The sequence below is a fragment of the Vombatus ursinus genome, unplaced genomic scaffold, assembly GCF_900497805.2.
Source record: "Vombatus ursinus unplaced genomic scaffold, bare-nosed wombat genome assembly UNPS02004677.1, whole genome shotgun sequence".
NCBI lineage: Eukaryota > Metazoa > Chordata > Mammalia > Diprotodontia > Vombatidae > Vombatus > Vombatus ursinus.
This window is the reverse complement of record NW_020944455.1, coordinates 1,390,426-1,405,381: the sequence shown is the minus strand read 5'-3', so window position 1 is coordinate 1,405,381 and position 14,956 is coordinate 1,390,426.

Sequence of the window (14,956 nt, the reverse complement as noted above, 5' to 3'; positions counted from 1 at the left end):
AAATGTTGGAGATGATATGGGAAATTGGAACACTAATGCATTGTTGGTGGAGTTGTGAACTGACCCAACCATTCTGGAGAGCAATTTGCCCAACTGTGCCCAAAGGGCTATAGAACTGCATCCTCTTTGACCCAGCAATACCAACAAAGAGATTATAAAAAGGGGAAAGAACTCACATGTACAAAAATACTTATAGCAGCCCTTTTTGTGGTGGCAAAGAATTAGAAATTGAGAGGATGCCCATCAATTGGGGAATGGTTAAACAAGTTGTGGTATATGAATGTGATAGAATACTGTTGTGCTATAAGAAATGATGAGCAGGTGGACTTCAGAAAAACCTGGAAAGACTTATATGAACAGATGCTGAGTAAAGTGAGCAGAACCAGGAGAACATTGTACACAGCAACAGTAACATTGTGCAATGATTAACTTTGATAGATTTACCTCTTCTTAGCAATATGAGGATCTAAGACAACTCCAAAAGACTCATGATGGAAAATGCTATCTACATATAGAGAAAGAACTATGGAGTCTGAATGCAGATCAAAGCACACTATTTACACTCTTTTTGTTTTTTTTCTTTCTCATGGTTTTTCCTCTCTTGTTCTTATTCTTCTTTCACAACATGACTAATGTTGAAATATTTTTAACATGATTGTACATGAATAACCTATATCACATTGCTTGTTGTCTTGGGGAGGGGAGAGGGAGAAAAATTTGGAACTCAAAATTTGACAAAAACGAATGTTGAAAATTATCTTTATATGTAATTAGAAAAAAAAATGAAATACTATTAAGTGCAAAAAAGAAAGAAAAGAGAAGACCAGAGCTGAACAGAAAATTTGATTTTCAAATACAAGGCTCAAGAGAAGCATAAAAAGGTAAACAGGAAAGAAAAAAGCATGGTATTCAATAAGGTTAAATTGTTTATATCCCTACATGGGAAGATGATACTTGTAACTCTTAAGAACTATATCTCTATTAGGGCAATTAGAAGGAGTATACTTAGACAGACGGTATGGGTATAAGTTGACTTTGATGTAATGATAAAAAAAATTTATTAAGGGGTGAAAAAAAAAAGATTGTACTGGGAGAAGAGGAAAGGAGTAGGCAGAATGGGGTATAATTTTATCACATGAAGTGGCATGAGAGACCTATTACAGTAGAGGTAAAGAAGGGAGGGGGTGAGCATCATTTGAATCTTACTCTCATCAGAGTTGGCTCAATTTGGGAATAACATACGTATTCAATTGAGTAAAGAAATCTATCCTACCCTATAGGGAAGTAGAAGAAGAAGGGGAAAAGAAAGGGAGGGGGGAGTGATAGAAGGGAGGGCAGATTGAGGGAGGCAGTGGTCAGAAGCAAAATACTAGTGAGGAGGGAACAGGGTGAAAAGAGAGAGAGAGATAAGTATAAACAGAGGAAATTAGGACTGAGGGAAATACACAGTAATCATACCTATGAATGTGAATGAGATGAACTCTCATAAAAAGGAAACAGACAGTAGAGTGGATTAAAAATCAGAATCCTACAATATGCTGTTTACAAGAAACACATTTGAAGCAGAGAGATACACACAGAGTGAAGGTAAAAGGCTGGAACAGAATATATTCTACTTCGGCTGAAGTGAAAAAGCAGGGGTAGCAATCCTGATCTCAGACAAGGCAAAAGCAAAAATAGATCTAATTGAAAGAGACAAGGGGCTCAGATTCTTAAAATCTAGCCGCTGCTCAGATTCTTAAGATCTAGCCAATAGCTCACTAATGTTCAGGCTCCTTAAGAGTCTGCCCAATATGACAGATGGTCTAATAAACCTTGTCTTTGGCTGAAAGAAAGCTTGGGTCGAATTCTTTTGGGCAGGACCCGTGTGTTGTGATTTTGAGGTCCCAGCACCCCTAAACCCCTAAACCTCATCATTTTGGCGGCCCGTACAATGAAACTGCCTAACCCCAAGCTCTTCTCCAGCCAAGACTGGAAGGTATGTAAGCTTCCCCCTCCCTCCCCCCCCCACCCCCCGCTTTCTTGCTCTGCAGTTGGGGTCACTTTCCAAGCACCAAGGCTTGGAGGTGCTTTTCAGGCAGATAGTTATGAGGCTGTCTCACACTTGGCCTGATGCTCTCAGTTTGAGGCCATGGACCTGGGTACACCTTCCCCAGCATAGAGGACAAGGACAGACTCCCTATCTGGAAGCGTATGCCCAATTCTGTCGATTCTCTTGGCACTAGGGAATTGGGGAAAACTACAGTTTCAGTTCAGGTTCCCTGAGGCTCACTTACTCCCTTCCCTCTACACTCCTGAATCCTCCTTCATGGAGGTTACAGGGAAGAGTTAGAACAGCTAAAAATTTCTTGGCAGATTCTAGAGGTTTTCTGAGTGATCATTAAGGAGTTTTGAAACACCTTATATGACCCTGGTCACACCTTTCTTCCACTCCCTTCCCTTGAGTGAAGAGGGTATCTGTTAACCCCTCTCATAGGAGAAAAAAGTTTCACCCTTTCCCCCTCATCTTTGATCTTGCCCTCCCCTAGGGCAACCTTTGTCAGGAAGTATCACCCAGGTACAGCACATCTTGCTCAAGGTAAAGAAGCTAGTCTCCTAACTTGGGTAAGCATGCTCTTTTAAATTTGTAGTTTTAACTGTTAATGATGAGAAGTTGATTCTCTGTGTAAAGTAATTTGGAAATGAATTTAACAAAATTGAAGTCACCTGATTGGTAATAGGTTTGTTTCAAGTTTCAAATTGGTGAACTTTTTGTATCGGTTATGTCAAGCAACTTTTCATAATTTGGTTACCACTAAAATAATTTGGCTTTTGTTGGTTATTATTTTAATGTGTAAACTAGCCAAAAAGCTTGTTTGGGTTATGGCTTGCTGAGAATTTGCAAGTGTATAGAAATCTCTAATGATTGGCTTTTTACACCAGGACAAATTTAATTTTGAGATGTAAATCCTGGAAAAGTTTTTCCTAAGCTGTGATTAGTGAAACTTACTTTGTGAGGTAAAAGCTCATAGGATTTTATTTTGAGTTGTCTGATGGATCATAATAATCCATTAATAATCAATAATCCACCAGCTGAGAGAAATCCCACAAGCTACTCAGAGAATGTGACACTGGTGGGAAGTCAGCACTGGGAAAAGCTAAGAGGACAATTTTAGCTTCAGTCTAAGATGGGATCCTCCTGCCTCAGTTTGCCCACTGTGTTCCTTTGAAAAGGAATGTTACCCACTTGGCTATTCCTGAGTATGGCTATGAAGTGGATTTGATACAACATGGCTGGAAACTGAAATATCTGAATCCAAACAGAGCTAAGGATATTTTATCTTGTCATTTGGGCCCTGGAGTCTTTTCTGTCAGATTTGTGTCTTCCAGACTACAGCCCATTCACCTACAGTTGGTAGCAAACAGCGGGTTTGGGAGACAACCAATGTCCCCCCATGTCTCCCTGGATGCAGCCTGTGCTCAGTTCCAGTCAACCTCCTCTTTGGGACCCCCTCGAGGCAGGGACAGCTCTACGCCCCTTGCCAGCAGGAAGCAGTTTCAGAAGCCGAGACCTTTGCCCTCTACCCCAAAAGGGTTTGGGTCCCATTTGTTTGAGGGGGTAATGATAAGGATGGGATCTCAACCCCATAAAGGAAAAAACCCTGAACTTTCCCACAGGGCCAAATCTCTGTTGTTTGCCTGAGGCTATAATCCCATCAACTGGCCTTCTGTTATTGCCTACACCCAAACTCCCAATTCTGAGTTACAGTAGTCTGGCCCTCCATTGTTTTACCTCCCTATGTCTCCAGGCCACTTCCCACCCTTAATCTTATCTAGGCTCCATTCTCTCTTGGCCACATGGTCCAGGTCCTTGGAGTTCTATTACCTCATAGACTACTTGGCCACTCCTTGATCCCTCCCATAGTCTTTCTGTATATAAGGTCCATCTTGTCTCCATTAAGGTGCTTAGATTCTTATAATCTATCCACTGCTCAGATTCTTATAATCTAGCCAATAGCTCACTAATGTTCAGACTGCTTAAGAGTATGCCCAATATGATGGATGGTCTAATAAACCTTGTCTTTGGCTGAAAAAAATGAAATAAAATAAAAAAAATAAAAGAGACAAGGAAAGAAACTACATCTTACTAAAAGGCACCATAGACAATGAAGTAATATCAATACTAAACATATATGCACCAAGTTTTATAGCATCCAAATTCTTAGAGGAGCAATTAAGTGAGTTATAGGAAAAAATAGACAGCAAAATTATACTAGTGTGGTCCTTGACCTCCCCCTCTCAGAACTAGATAAATCTAACCACAAAATAAACAAGAAAGCAGTTAAGGAGGTGAATTGAATTTTAGAAAAGTTAGATATGATAGATCTCTGGAGAAAATTGAATAGGAATAGAAAAGAATACACCTTCTCAGTGGTACATGGCACCTACACAAAAACTGACCATGTATTAGGACATAAAAACTTTACATTCAAATGCAGAAAGGCAAAAATATTAAATGCATCCTTTTCAGATCATGATGCAATAAAAATTACAAGTAATAAAGGGCTATGGAAAGACAGACTAAAAATTAATTGGAAACTAAATAATCTAATCCTAAAAAAAGAGTGTGTCAAACAACAAATCATAGAAACAGTAATTTCATCAAAGAGAATGACAATAGTGAGACTTCATACCAAAATTTATGGGATGCAGCTAAAGCAGTACTTAGAGGAAATTTTATATTTCTAAATTATATGATTACATGAATAAAAAAGAGGAAAAGCAGATCAATGAACTTGGCATGCAATTAAAAATCTAGAAAAATAACAAATTAAAAATTCCCAATTAACCACCAAATTAGAAATTCTGAAAATCAAAGGAGAGAGTATAAAATTTAAAATAAGAAAACTAATTAATTAATAAATAAAACTAAGCTGGTTTTCTTTTAAAAAAAAACAATAAAATAGACAGACTTTTGGTTAATTTGATTCAAAAAAAGAAAGAAGAAAACCAAATTACCAGTATTAAAAATGAAAAGGGTTCACCACCAATGAAGAGGAAACTAAAGCAATAATTAGGAGCTATTTTGCCCAACTGTATGCCAAGGAATCTGACAAATCTAAGTGAAATGGATGAATATTTACAAAAATATAAATCACCCAGATTAACAGAAGAGTAAATAAAATACTTAACCCCATTTTAGAAAAATAAATTTAAGAAACCGTCAATGAACACCCTAAGAAAAAATCTGCAGAGCCAAATGGATTTACAAGTGAATTCTACCAAACATTTAAAGAACAATGAATTCCAATACTACAAAACTATTTGGAAAAATAGGTGGAGTCCTACCAAATTTCCTTTATGACACAAATATGGTGCTGATACCTAAATCAGGAAGAGTCAAAACAGAGAAAGAAAATTATAGACTAATTTCCCTAATGAATATTGATGCAAAAATTTTAAATAGAATATTAGCAAAGAGATTATAGCAATTTATCACCAGAATAATACACTATGACTAGGTGGGGATTTATACCAGGAATGCAGGCCTGGTTCAATACTAGGAAAACTATTAGCATAATTCACCATATCAATAGCAAAATCAACAAAAATCATATGATTATCTCAATAGATGCAGAAAAAACTTTTGACAAAATACACAACACTCATTCCTATTAAGAATACTAGAGAGCATAGGAATAAATACAGCTTTCCTTAAAATGATAAGCAGTATCTATCTAAAACAATAAGCAAGCATTATCTGTAATGGGGATAAGTAAGAAGCCTTCCCAGTAAGATCAGGGGTGCAACAAGGATATTCATTACCACAACTATTAAATATTGTACTAGAAATGTTAGCTTTAGCAATAAGAGAAAAAAAGAAATTGAAGGAATTAGAATAGGCAATGAAGAAACAAAACTATCACTCTTTGCAGATGATATGATGGTATACTTAGAGAATCCTAGAGAATCAACTAAAAAAAATACTTGAAATAATTAACAACTTTAGCAAAGTTACAGGATAAAAAATAAACTCATATAAATCATCAGCATTTCTATATATTACCAACAAAACCCAGCAGCAAGAGATAGAAAGAGAAATTCCATTTAAAATAATTGTAGACAATATAAAATATTTGGAGTCTACCTGCTAATACAAACTCAGGAACTATATGAGCACAAATACAAAACACTTTTCACGCAAATAAAATTATATCTAAACAATTAGGAAAATATCAATTACTCATGGGTAGGCCGCGCTAATATAATAAAGATGACAATTCTACCTAAATTAATTTACTTATTCAGTGCCATACCAACCAAACTACCAAAAATTATAGAGCTAGAAAAAATAAAAACAAAATTCATCTGGAAGAACAAAAGGTCAAGAATATCAAGGGAATTAATGGGGAAAAAAGTACCAAGGAAGGTAGCCTGGCTGTACCAGATCTAAAACTGTATTATACAGCAATCATCAAAACTATTTGGTACTGTCTAAGAAATAGAGTGGTGGATCAATGAAATAGATTAGGCACACAAGACACAATAGTCAATGACTATAGTAATCTACTGTTTGATAAACCCAAAGAGCCCAACTTCTGGGATAAGAACTCACTATTTGACAAAAACTCCTAAGAAAACTGGAAAATAGTATGGCAGAAACTAGGCATAGACCAACATCTTACACTGTATACCAAGATAAGATAAAATGGGTACATAATTTAGACATAAAGGGGGATACCTTAAGCAAATTAGGAGAGCAAAGAATAGTTTACCTGTCAGATCTATGGAGAAGGGAAGAATTCATGACCAAACAAGAGATAGAGAACATTATGAAATACAAAATAGATAATTTTGATTACTTTAAATTAAAAGGGCTTCATATAAACAAAATCAATGCAACCAAGATTAGAAGGAAAGCAGAAAGACACCCAATTTTTACAGCAAGTGTTTCTGATAAAGGCCTCATTTCTCAAATATATAGAGAGTTGAGTCAAATTTGTAAGAATATAAGTCATTTCCCTATTGATAAATGGTCAAAGGATATGAACAGGCAGTTTTCAGATGAAAAAATTAAAACTATCTATAGTCATGTGAAAAAATGCTCTAAATCACTATTGATTAGAGAAATGCAAATCAAAACAACTCTGAGGTACCACCTCATACCTATCAGATTGACTAATATGACAGAAAAGGAAAGTGATAAATGTTGGAGAAGATATGAGAAAATTGGGACACTAATGCATTGTTGGTGGAGTTGTGCACTGATACAACCATTCTGAAGAGCAATGCCCAACTATACCCAAAGAGCAATCAAACTGTGCATACCCTTTGACCCAGCAATACCACTACTAGGTCTGTATCACAAAGATATCATTAAAAAGGGAAATGGACTCACATGTACAAAAATATTTATAGCAGCTCTTTTTGTGGTGGCAAAGAATTGGAAATTGAGAGGATGCCCATCAATTGGGGAACAGCTGAACAAGTTGTGGTATATGAATGTAATGGAATACTATTGTACTATAAGAAATGATGAGCAGGCAGATTTCAGAAAAACCTGGAAAGACTTACATGAACTAATGATGAGTAAAGTGAGCAGAATCAGGAGAACATTGTACACAGTAACAGTAACACTATGCAATGATCAACTATGATCGACTTAGTTCTTCTCAGCAATCCAAGACAATTCCGAAAGACTCATGATAGAAAATACTATCCACATCCAGAGAAAGACCTAGAGTTCGAATGCAGATTAAAGCATACTATTTGCACTTTTTTGGTTTTTTGTGGCTTTTCCCTTTTGTTCTGTTTCTTCTTTCACAACGTGACTAATGTGGAAATATGTTTATATGATTGCACATATATTGTATTAAATTTATGTATTAAATTGCTTGTTGTTTTGGGGAGGGGGGATGTGAAGGAGGGAGAAAAAAATTTGGAACTCAAAATTTTATAAAAAATGAATATGAAAAAAATAATATAATAGTGGGGAAAACCACTCCATGTCTTTGTGCCTTTGAACTGGTTTTTCCCTATTTTTGGTGCAGTGGATAGTGTGCTGAGCCAATAGTCAGGAAGATTCATCTTTGTGAGTACCAATCTAGCCTCAGACACTAGCTGTGTAACCCTGGGCAAGTCATTTAACTCTGTTTGCCTCAATTTCCTCATCTGTAAAATGAGCTGCAGAAGGAAATAGCAAACCAGCCCAGTATCTTTGCCAAGAAAACCCCAAATGGGGTCACGAAGAGTTAGACATGACTGAGAAATGACTGAACAACAGCATGGAAGAAGGTCTCCAATGTAGTACCTCAGTCATCTGTTCTTGGCACTAGCCTGTTTAACATCCTTATCAGTTAATTGCTTGAGGGAATGTCTTTCCAGACCACCAGTCCTGATTCCAGCCAATTCCCTAAATCTGTCATCAAGGAGAGAAACTTTGGTGGAGAAGGGTCTTGTAAAACCGATTGCCACTGGTGCACACATAACTCTGGGAATAGTAGTGCCCTCCAGGCTACCAGCTCTGTTTCTAACCTGACCCTCATAGTCATCACAGAGGGAAGCAAACTCTGGGGAGAAAGGGACCACCACTCCCACCACCACTAGCATTGTCAACCAACTGCCACCAACAAGGGAGGCCAGCCAGCTTAACTGAAGGAGCAAGGCATCCTAAGTTAGAGAAAGGAGGTGGCATGTTCCAGGAAGGTCAAACCACCCCAACTACCACTTCCCCTTAAATATTAGTGAAGACATCCCAGGACCCAAAGTCCAAGAGTCCTCAGACTCTGATAGAGGATAGCAGTGCCCCCCAAACCACCAACTCTCCTTCCACTGCAACTCCCATAGCTATCCTCTAGGGATAGCTATCACCTTTTGGAGATTTGACATGGAAATTGCCTCTGCAGATACTGCAGCTCCTGCCTCCTCAGTAGCCACAGCTACTGAAGACCCAGAAAAGAAAGTTATTGCCACCGAAGTCCTTGACACTGTCAAATGCTTCAGCATCAGAAACATATGGTTTTTATCAATGGCAATGACATTAAAGAAGATGCACTACCATCTGCTTTGCTGTGGCATCCTAATGACCACAGAATCTTTTTATCTGCCCTGAAAATGGACCCTCCTATATGTGTTGTTTCCCCCATTAGAATGTGAGCTCTTGATAACAGGGACTGTCTTGCTTTTCTATTTGTATTCCTAATGCTTTGCATATAGTCAGTGCTTAATAAATGCTTTTTTCAGTCATTCTTAATTTATACTTATAAAAATTTGCAGATGAGACAAAGATGGAATGACAACTAACATACTGGATGACAAAGATTGTATTCAGAAAGATCTTGACAACATATGACTGGTGGCATAAGTGGCTCTTGGCATAACTCCCATAACTCCACCACATCAAAACAATAAGAAATATGCCAGATGGAAAGTAATTAAATTGAGAAGAAGAAAAGATAGGGAAAACCTCCCCGTAGTGAAAGGTCTTATGGAATAACAGCAGAAAATTGGACTATGTGAGGGATTCACTTCCCCTAAACACTCCCAATTCACCACCACAGTATATTTTATGCCCATCACAACCAACTCTGTTAGGCCTGTGTTTCAAGATTTGGCTGTGGTAGCAGCTTTGCAGTGACCCAGTTAGAATCCCCTCAATAAGAGGATAGCAGGAGAGAGAGACAAACAGTGCAAAGTTTGGTAGAAAAAGAGGGGCTTTCTATTTTGAGGAAACTAGGGAGTATAAACTCATCTGCATACCATCTTTTTCTCATTAAGTTTCCATGTGGCAGAGACACATCCAGACCCACTCACTTCCCAGGCTCCATCAATGCAAAAATGGCTTTGAAGTCTTCTGGCCCTGGTGGTCTGGACAAGAAAAAATGTGCAAAAGCAAATGGAGAAGAGACCAAACAGTGTGAAGACTTGAAACAATGCTAAAAGATCAGAGAATAAAGGGTAGAAAAACATGAATGCCAGTAGAGAAATGTTAGAGTTAAATAGAAAAGCCAAGAATGCTATCCATAAAGAAAGAAGGGGAAAATGATTGAACAAACAGGAAGCAAGACGAAACATCCATATAAATATTTACAAAAATATAAAATGCCCAAATTAATGGAATGAGAAGTGAATAATTTAAATAATCCAATCTCAGAAAAAGAAATTCAACAAATCATAAATGAATTCCCAAAGAAAAAAAGCCCTAGGATCAGATAGATTAACAAGAACTGTTAATTCCAGTATTTAACAAACTATTTACAAAAACAGGAAAATGAAAAATCCTAAAAATTTCTCCTATGAAACAAAGTGGTTTTGTTACCTGAACCAGGGAGAGACAAAGCAGAGAAAGAAAATTAAAATCAATACCCTTAAAGAATATTGACACAATGATATTAAATTAAATATTAGCAAAAAGGCTAAAGCAACATTTAGAAAAGATTATATCCTATGATTAGGCTGAACTTATGTCAGACTTGGTTTAATATTAAGAAAATTATAAACATAATAGACCATATTAATGGGCTATTAATAAATAATAACAACAAAACAAATAAAACACAATAAAAATTACATGATCATATCAATAGATATAGAAAAAAAGCTTTTTGAAAAAATAAAACACTCATTTGACATAAAACATTAAAAAACAGGGGGGCAGCTAGGTGGTGCAGTGGATAGAGCACCGACCCTGGAGTCAGGAGGACCTGAGTTCAAATATGGCCTCAGACACTAGCTAGCTGTGTGACCCTGGGCAAGTCACTTAATCCTCATTGCCTCCAAAACAAAACATTAAAAAGCATAATGATGAATAGACTGTTATTTAGTATCACAAACAGTATCTATCTAAAACCAAGATCAAGAATGATTTGTAATGGAAAAATACTGGAGGCCCTTACAATGAGATATGAGTAAGACAAGAATGTACATTTTTATTACCATTATTTGACATAATTCTAGAAATGCCAACTGTAGCAAAAAGTCAAGAAAAATAAATTGAAGTAATATATATATATATATATATAGACAAATAGGAAATACAATGAGAACTTTTTGCAGATGATATGATGATCTACTTAGAAAACCTTAGAGACTGGCAAAAAAAATTAATTGAAATAATAGCTTTAGCAAAGTGGCAGGATATAAAATAAACCCACATAAATCATAAGTTTTTTTGTACACTACCAATAAAATCCAGCAGAAAGAAATAGAAAAAGAAATTCCATTCAAAATAACTACAGAATGCATAAAATATTTGGGAACACACCTACCAACACACACACACACACACACACACACACACACAAGAATTAAATGAATACAACCACAAAACACTCTTTACAGAAATAAAAATATATATAAGTAGTTGAAAATATTTATTGTTCATGCTTGAGCTATGAGAATAGAGTAAAAATGATGACACTTTTTTTATTGTTTTTGCAAGGCAATTGGGGTTAAGTGACTTACCCAGGGTAACACAGCTAGAGAGTATCAAGTGTCTGAGGCTGAATTTGAACTCAGGTCCTTTTAATTCCGGGGTCAGTGTTCTAACCACTGCACCACCTAGCAGCCCCTGATACTTTCTAAATTAATTTATTCAGTGTCACACCAATAAAACTAACAAAGGGTTGTTTTATAGAGCTAGGAAATGTAATAATAGAATTCAGGTGTAGGAATAAATGGTCAAGAATTTCAAGGGAAATAATGAAAAGAAAGTGGGGAGGGAGGAGTTAAACTATATTACAAATCTGTACTCATCAATATTACTTGGTTTTAAAAATAAAATAGGTCAATCAGTGTAACAGACTACGTACACAAGATCCAGAAGAAAACATAGTAGCATAGTGTTCAATAAACCCAAAGGCCCTAACCACAAGTGAATACTGTTTAATAAAAAAATGCTAGAAAAACTAGAAAGTCATCTGGAGGAAATTAGGCTTAGAATTCAGGGGTGGGGAATATTTTGCCTGGAGGCCACACATGGCTTTCTAGGTCCTCGGGTGCAGCCTTTTGACTGAGTCCAAGTTTTATAGAACAAATCCTTTTACCAAGGGGATTTGTTCTGTGAAGTTTGGATTCAGTCAAAGGGCTGCACTTGAGGACCTAGAGGGCCACATGTGACCTTGAGGCCACAGGTTCCCCACCCCTGGGATAGATCAACATCTGATACCACATGACACAACGAATTCCAAAACGATGGATGACTTAGTAATAGAAGGTCATATCATAAATGAATTAGAGAAGCAAGGAAGGAGATACCTTTCACAACTATGAATAAGGGAAGAATTCTTGATTAGAAGGGAAACAATTAAATGGAAAAAATCTTTGCTGCACAATTCTCTGATAGCCAAGATATCTAAAAACTGATTCAAATATATAAAAGCAAGTACCATTCCTCAATAGATAAATAAATAAATTCCTAAATAGATAAATAAAGGGTATGAACAGGCAGTTTTCAAGGGAAGAAACCCAAGTTACCAACAACCCATATGAAAAAATCTTTCAGACCATTAATAAGACAAATGTAAATTAAAACAACTCTGAGATTCTATTTCATATATCAAATTGATAGATATGAAAAAAGACAATTATTGAAGGGGATATGTGAGGACATGAAAAGTAATGCACTATTAATGAAGTTATAGATTGGTCCGGCTATTGTGCAAAAAAAAAAAAAAAATTGGAGCTATACTTAAAAAGTCAATAAACGCTACATACCCTTTGACCTAATACTGCCACTAGTAAACCTATTCACAAAAGGCATGAAAGAAAGAAGGAAAGGACCTAAAAGCAAACATATTTCTACCAGCTCTCTTTGTTGTAGCAAAAAAGTAGAAACAAAAGGGGTGCCTACCAATTGGGGAATGGCTGAACAAATATGGTAGATGAATTATAACAGAATACTATTGTGCCATGAGAAATTATGAAAGGGATGATTTCAGAGAATCCTGGACAGATTGTATAAACTCATTCAGCATGAACAGAGCAGAACCATGAGAACAGTTTTTACAAGTATAACATTATAAATAAAAACAATTTTGAAAGGATAAAGAAATCTGATCAGTGTGATCACCAAACACAACTCCAGAAGATCAAGCATGGGGTCAAGCATGCTTTCACCTCTTAATAGAGGTGATGGCCTAGAGGTACAGAATGAGACATAGAGTTTTGGAAATGACCAATGTATGGATTTATTTTGCTTGACTCTGCTTTTTGTTATAAGATAGGTCCTTTTTTTGGTCAGGGGAGAAGAGTGAAGGGCAGTGCAGTGGCTAGTGATTGTGATTCGAAAATAAAAAGAATATCAAGAGAAGAGCATCAATGAAACATTTTTTAAATGTGCAGAAGAGAAGGGGGAGCTAGGTGGTGCTGCAGTGGATAGAGCACTGGCCCTGGAGTCAGGAAGACTTGAGTTCAGATTTGGCCTCAGACCAGACACTTGACACATACTGTGTAACCCTGGGCAAGTCGCTTAACTCCGATTGCCTTAAAAAAAAAAAAAGATAACTATAAAAAGGAGGCAGCTAGGTTTCGCAGTGGATTAAGCTTCGGCCTTGGAGTCAGGAGGACCTGAGTTCAGATTTGGCCTCAGACACTTGACACTTAGTAGCTATGTGACCTTGGGCAAGTCACTTAACCCTGATTTCCTCACCAAAAAAAAAAAAACAATGCGCAGAAGAGAGCAGAATGAAGTTCAGAGGGAGATTCAGATAAGCAGGATAGGATTAGAATTAATGCATTAAATTCATTATATACTTTTTAAACTAAAGCCAGATTTTTCTAATAGAGATTTTACATATAATCCTCTATTTTTTTTGTTCTTTGAATATGGAAATGTTTGTGTATATTGATGGCTTTCAACTTCAGAATAACAAAAATTTTAAAATTTAAATCCTAATTAAAGAAGAGAGACACAACATAATAAAGAGATGTTTCACAGTTCTAGAAAGTGATGCAAAAAAAAAAGCAATCAAAAAGAGAGCAAGATAATAAATTCTATGGGGTTTCCAGAAGTAATGGAACAAGAGCTAAGAATAGTCCAAAAGAGAAAAAGATTAGTTCAAAAGGAAAAAATTATATTGAAAGAAAAGGAGTACAGTAAAAAGAGTACTAGACTTGGAGTCACCAGACTTGGGTTCAAATCCTGGATCTTCTGCTTACTATTTGTGTGACCTTAGGCAAGTCATTAATCCTTTTGGGCCTCAGTTTCCTCAGATAGAAAATGTAGAGGTTGTACTAGATGAACTCTGAGGTCCCTTCCAACTCTAAGTCTATGATCCTATGAGGATGACATTGGGGTGGAAATCAGAGCTCTTGAAAAAGAAATGTCGAAAACAAATTAGAGGATAGACGATATAGTCAATCAAGAAGCATTTATTGAGCACCTACTTTGTGTCAGGCACTGTGCTAAGCACTGGCGATACAAAGAAAGGTAAAAACGTGGTCCCTGCCCTCAAGAAAGTCACAGTCTAATAGAGAAGACAACATGCAAACACCTGTATACATATAAGATATATACCACATAAATGGAAGGAAATCTCAGAGGAAAGGAATTAGGACACTTGGGAATGGGGAGGGTGATTGGGAAAGGCCTCCTGTAGAGGGTGGGATTTGAGATGAATCTTGGATAATGACTGCCCATGGTAGCTGTGTGAGTGGAGAGAAGGCATATATGTATGTATGTACACACACACACATATATGTATTTATATGTATGTACATATATACATGGGTATATATGTATACATACATGTACATACATGTACATATATACACACATATATGCATATACACATAAAGAGATGTTGTGATTTGTCAACAGATTAGATATGTGGGGTGTAGGGTATATGCAAGAGAATAGTCCAGGATGATACCAAGGTTTTGAAAGCATGGGTGACAGGAAAGATGATGATACCCTTGTCAGTAAGAAGATAGTTTTGAAAAAGGGGAGATTTGGGAAGAAGAATAATAAGTTCTGTTT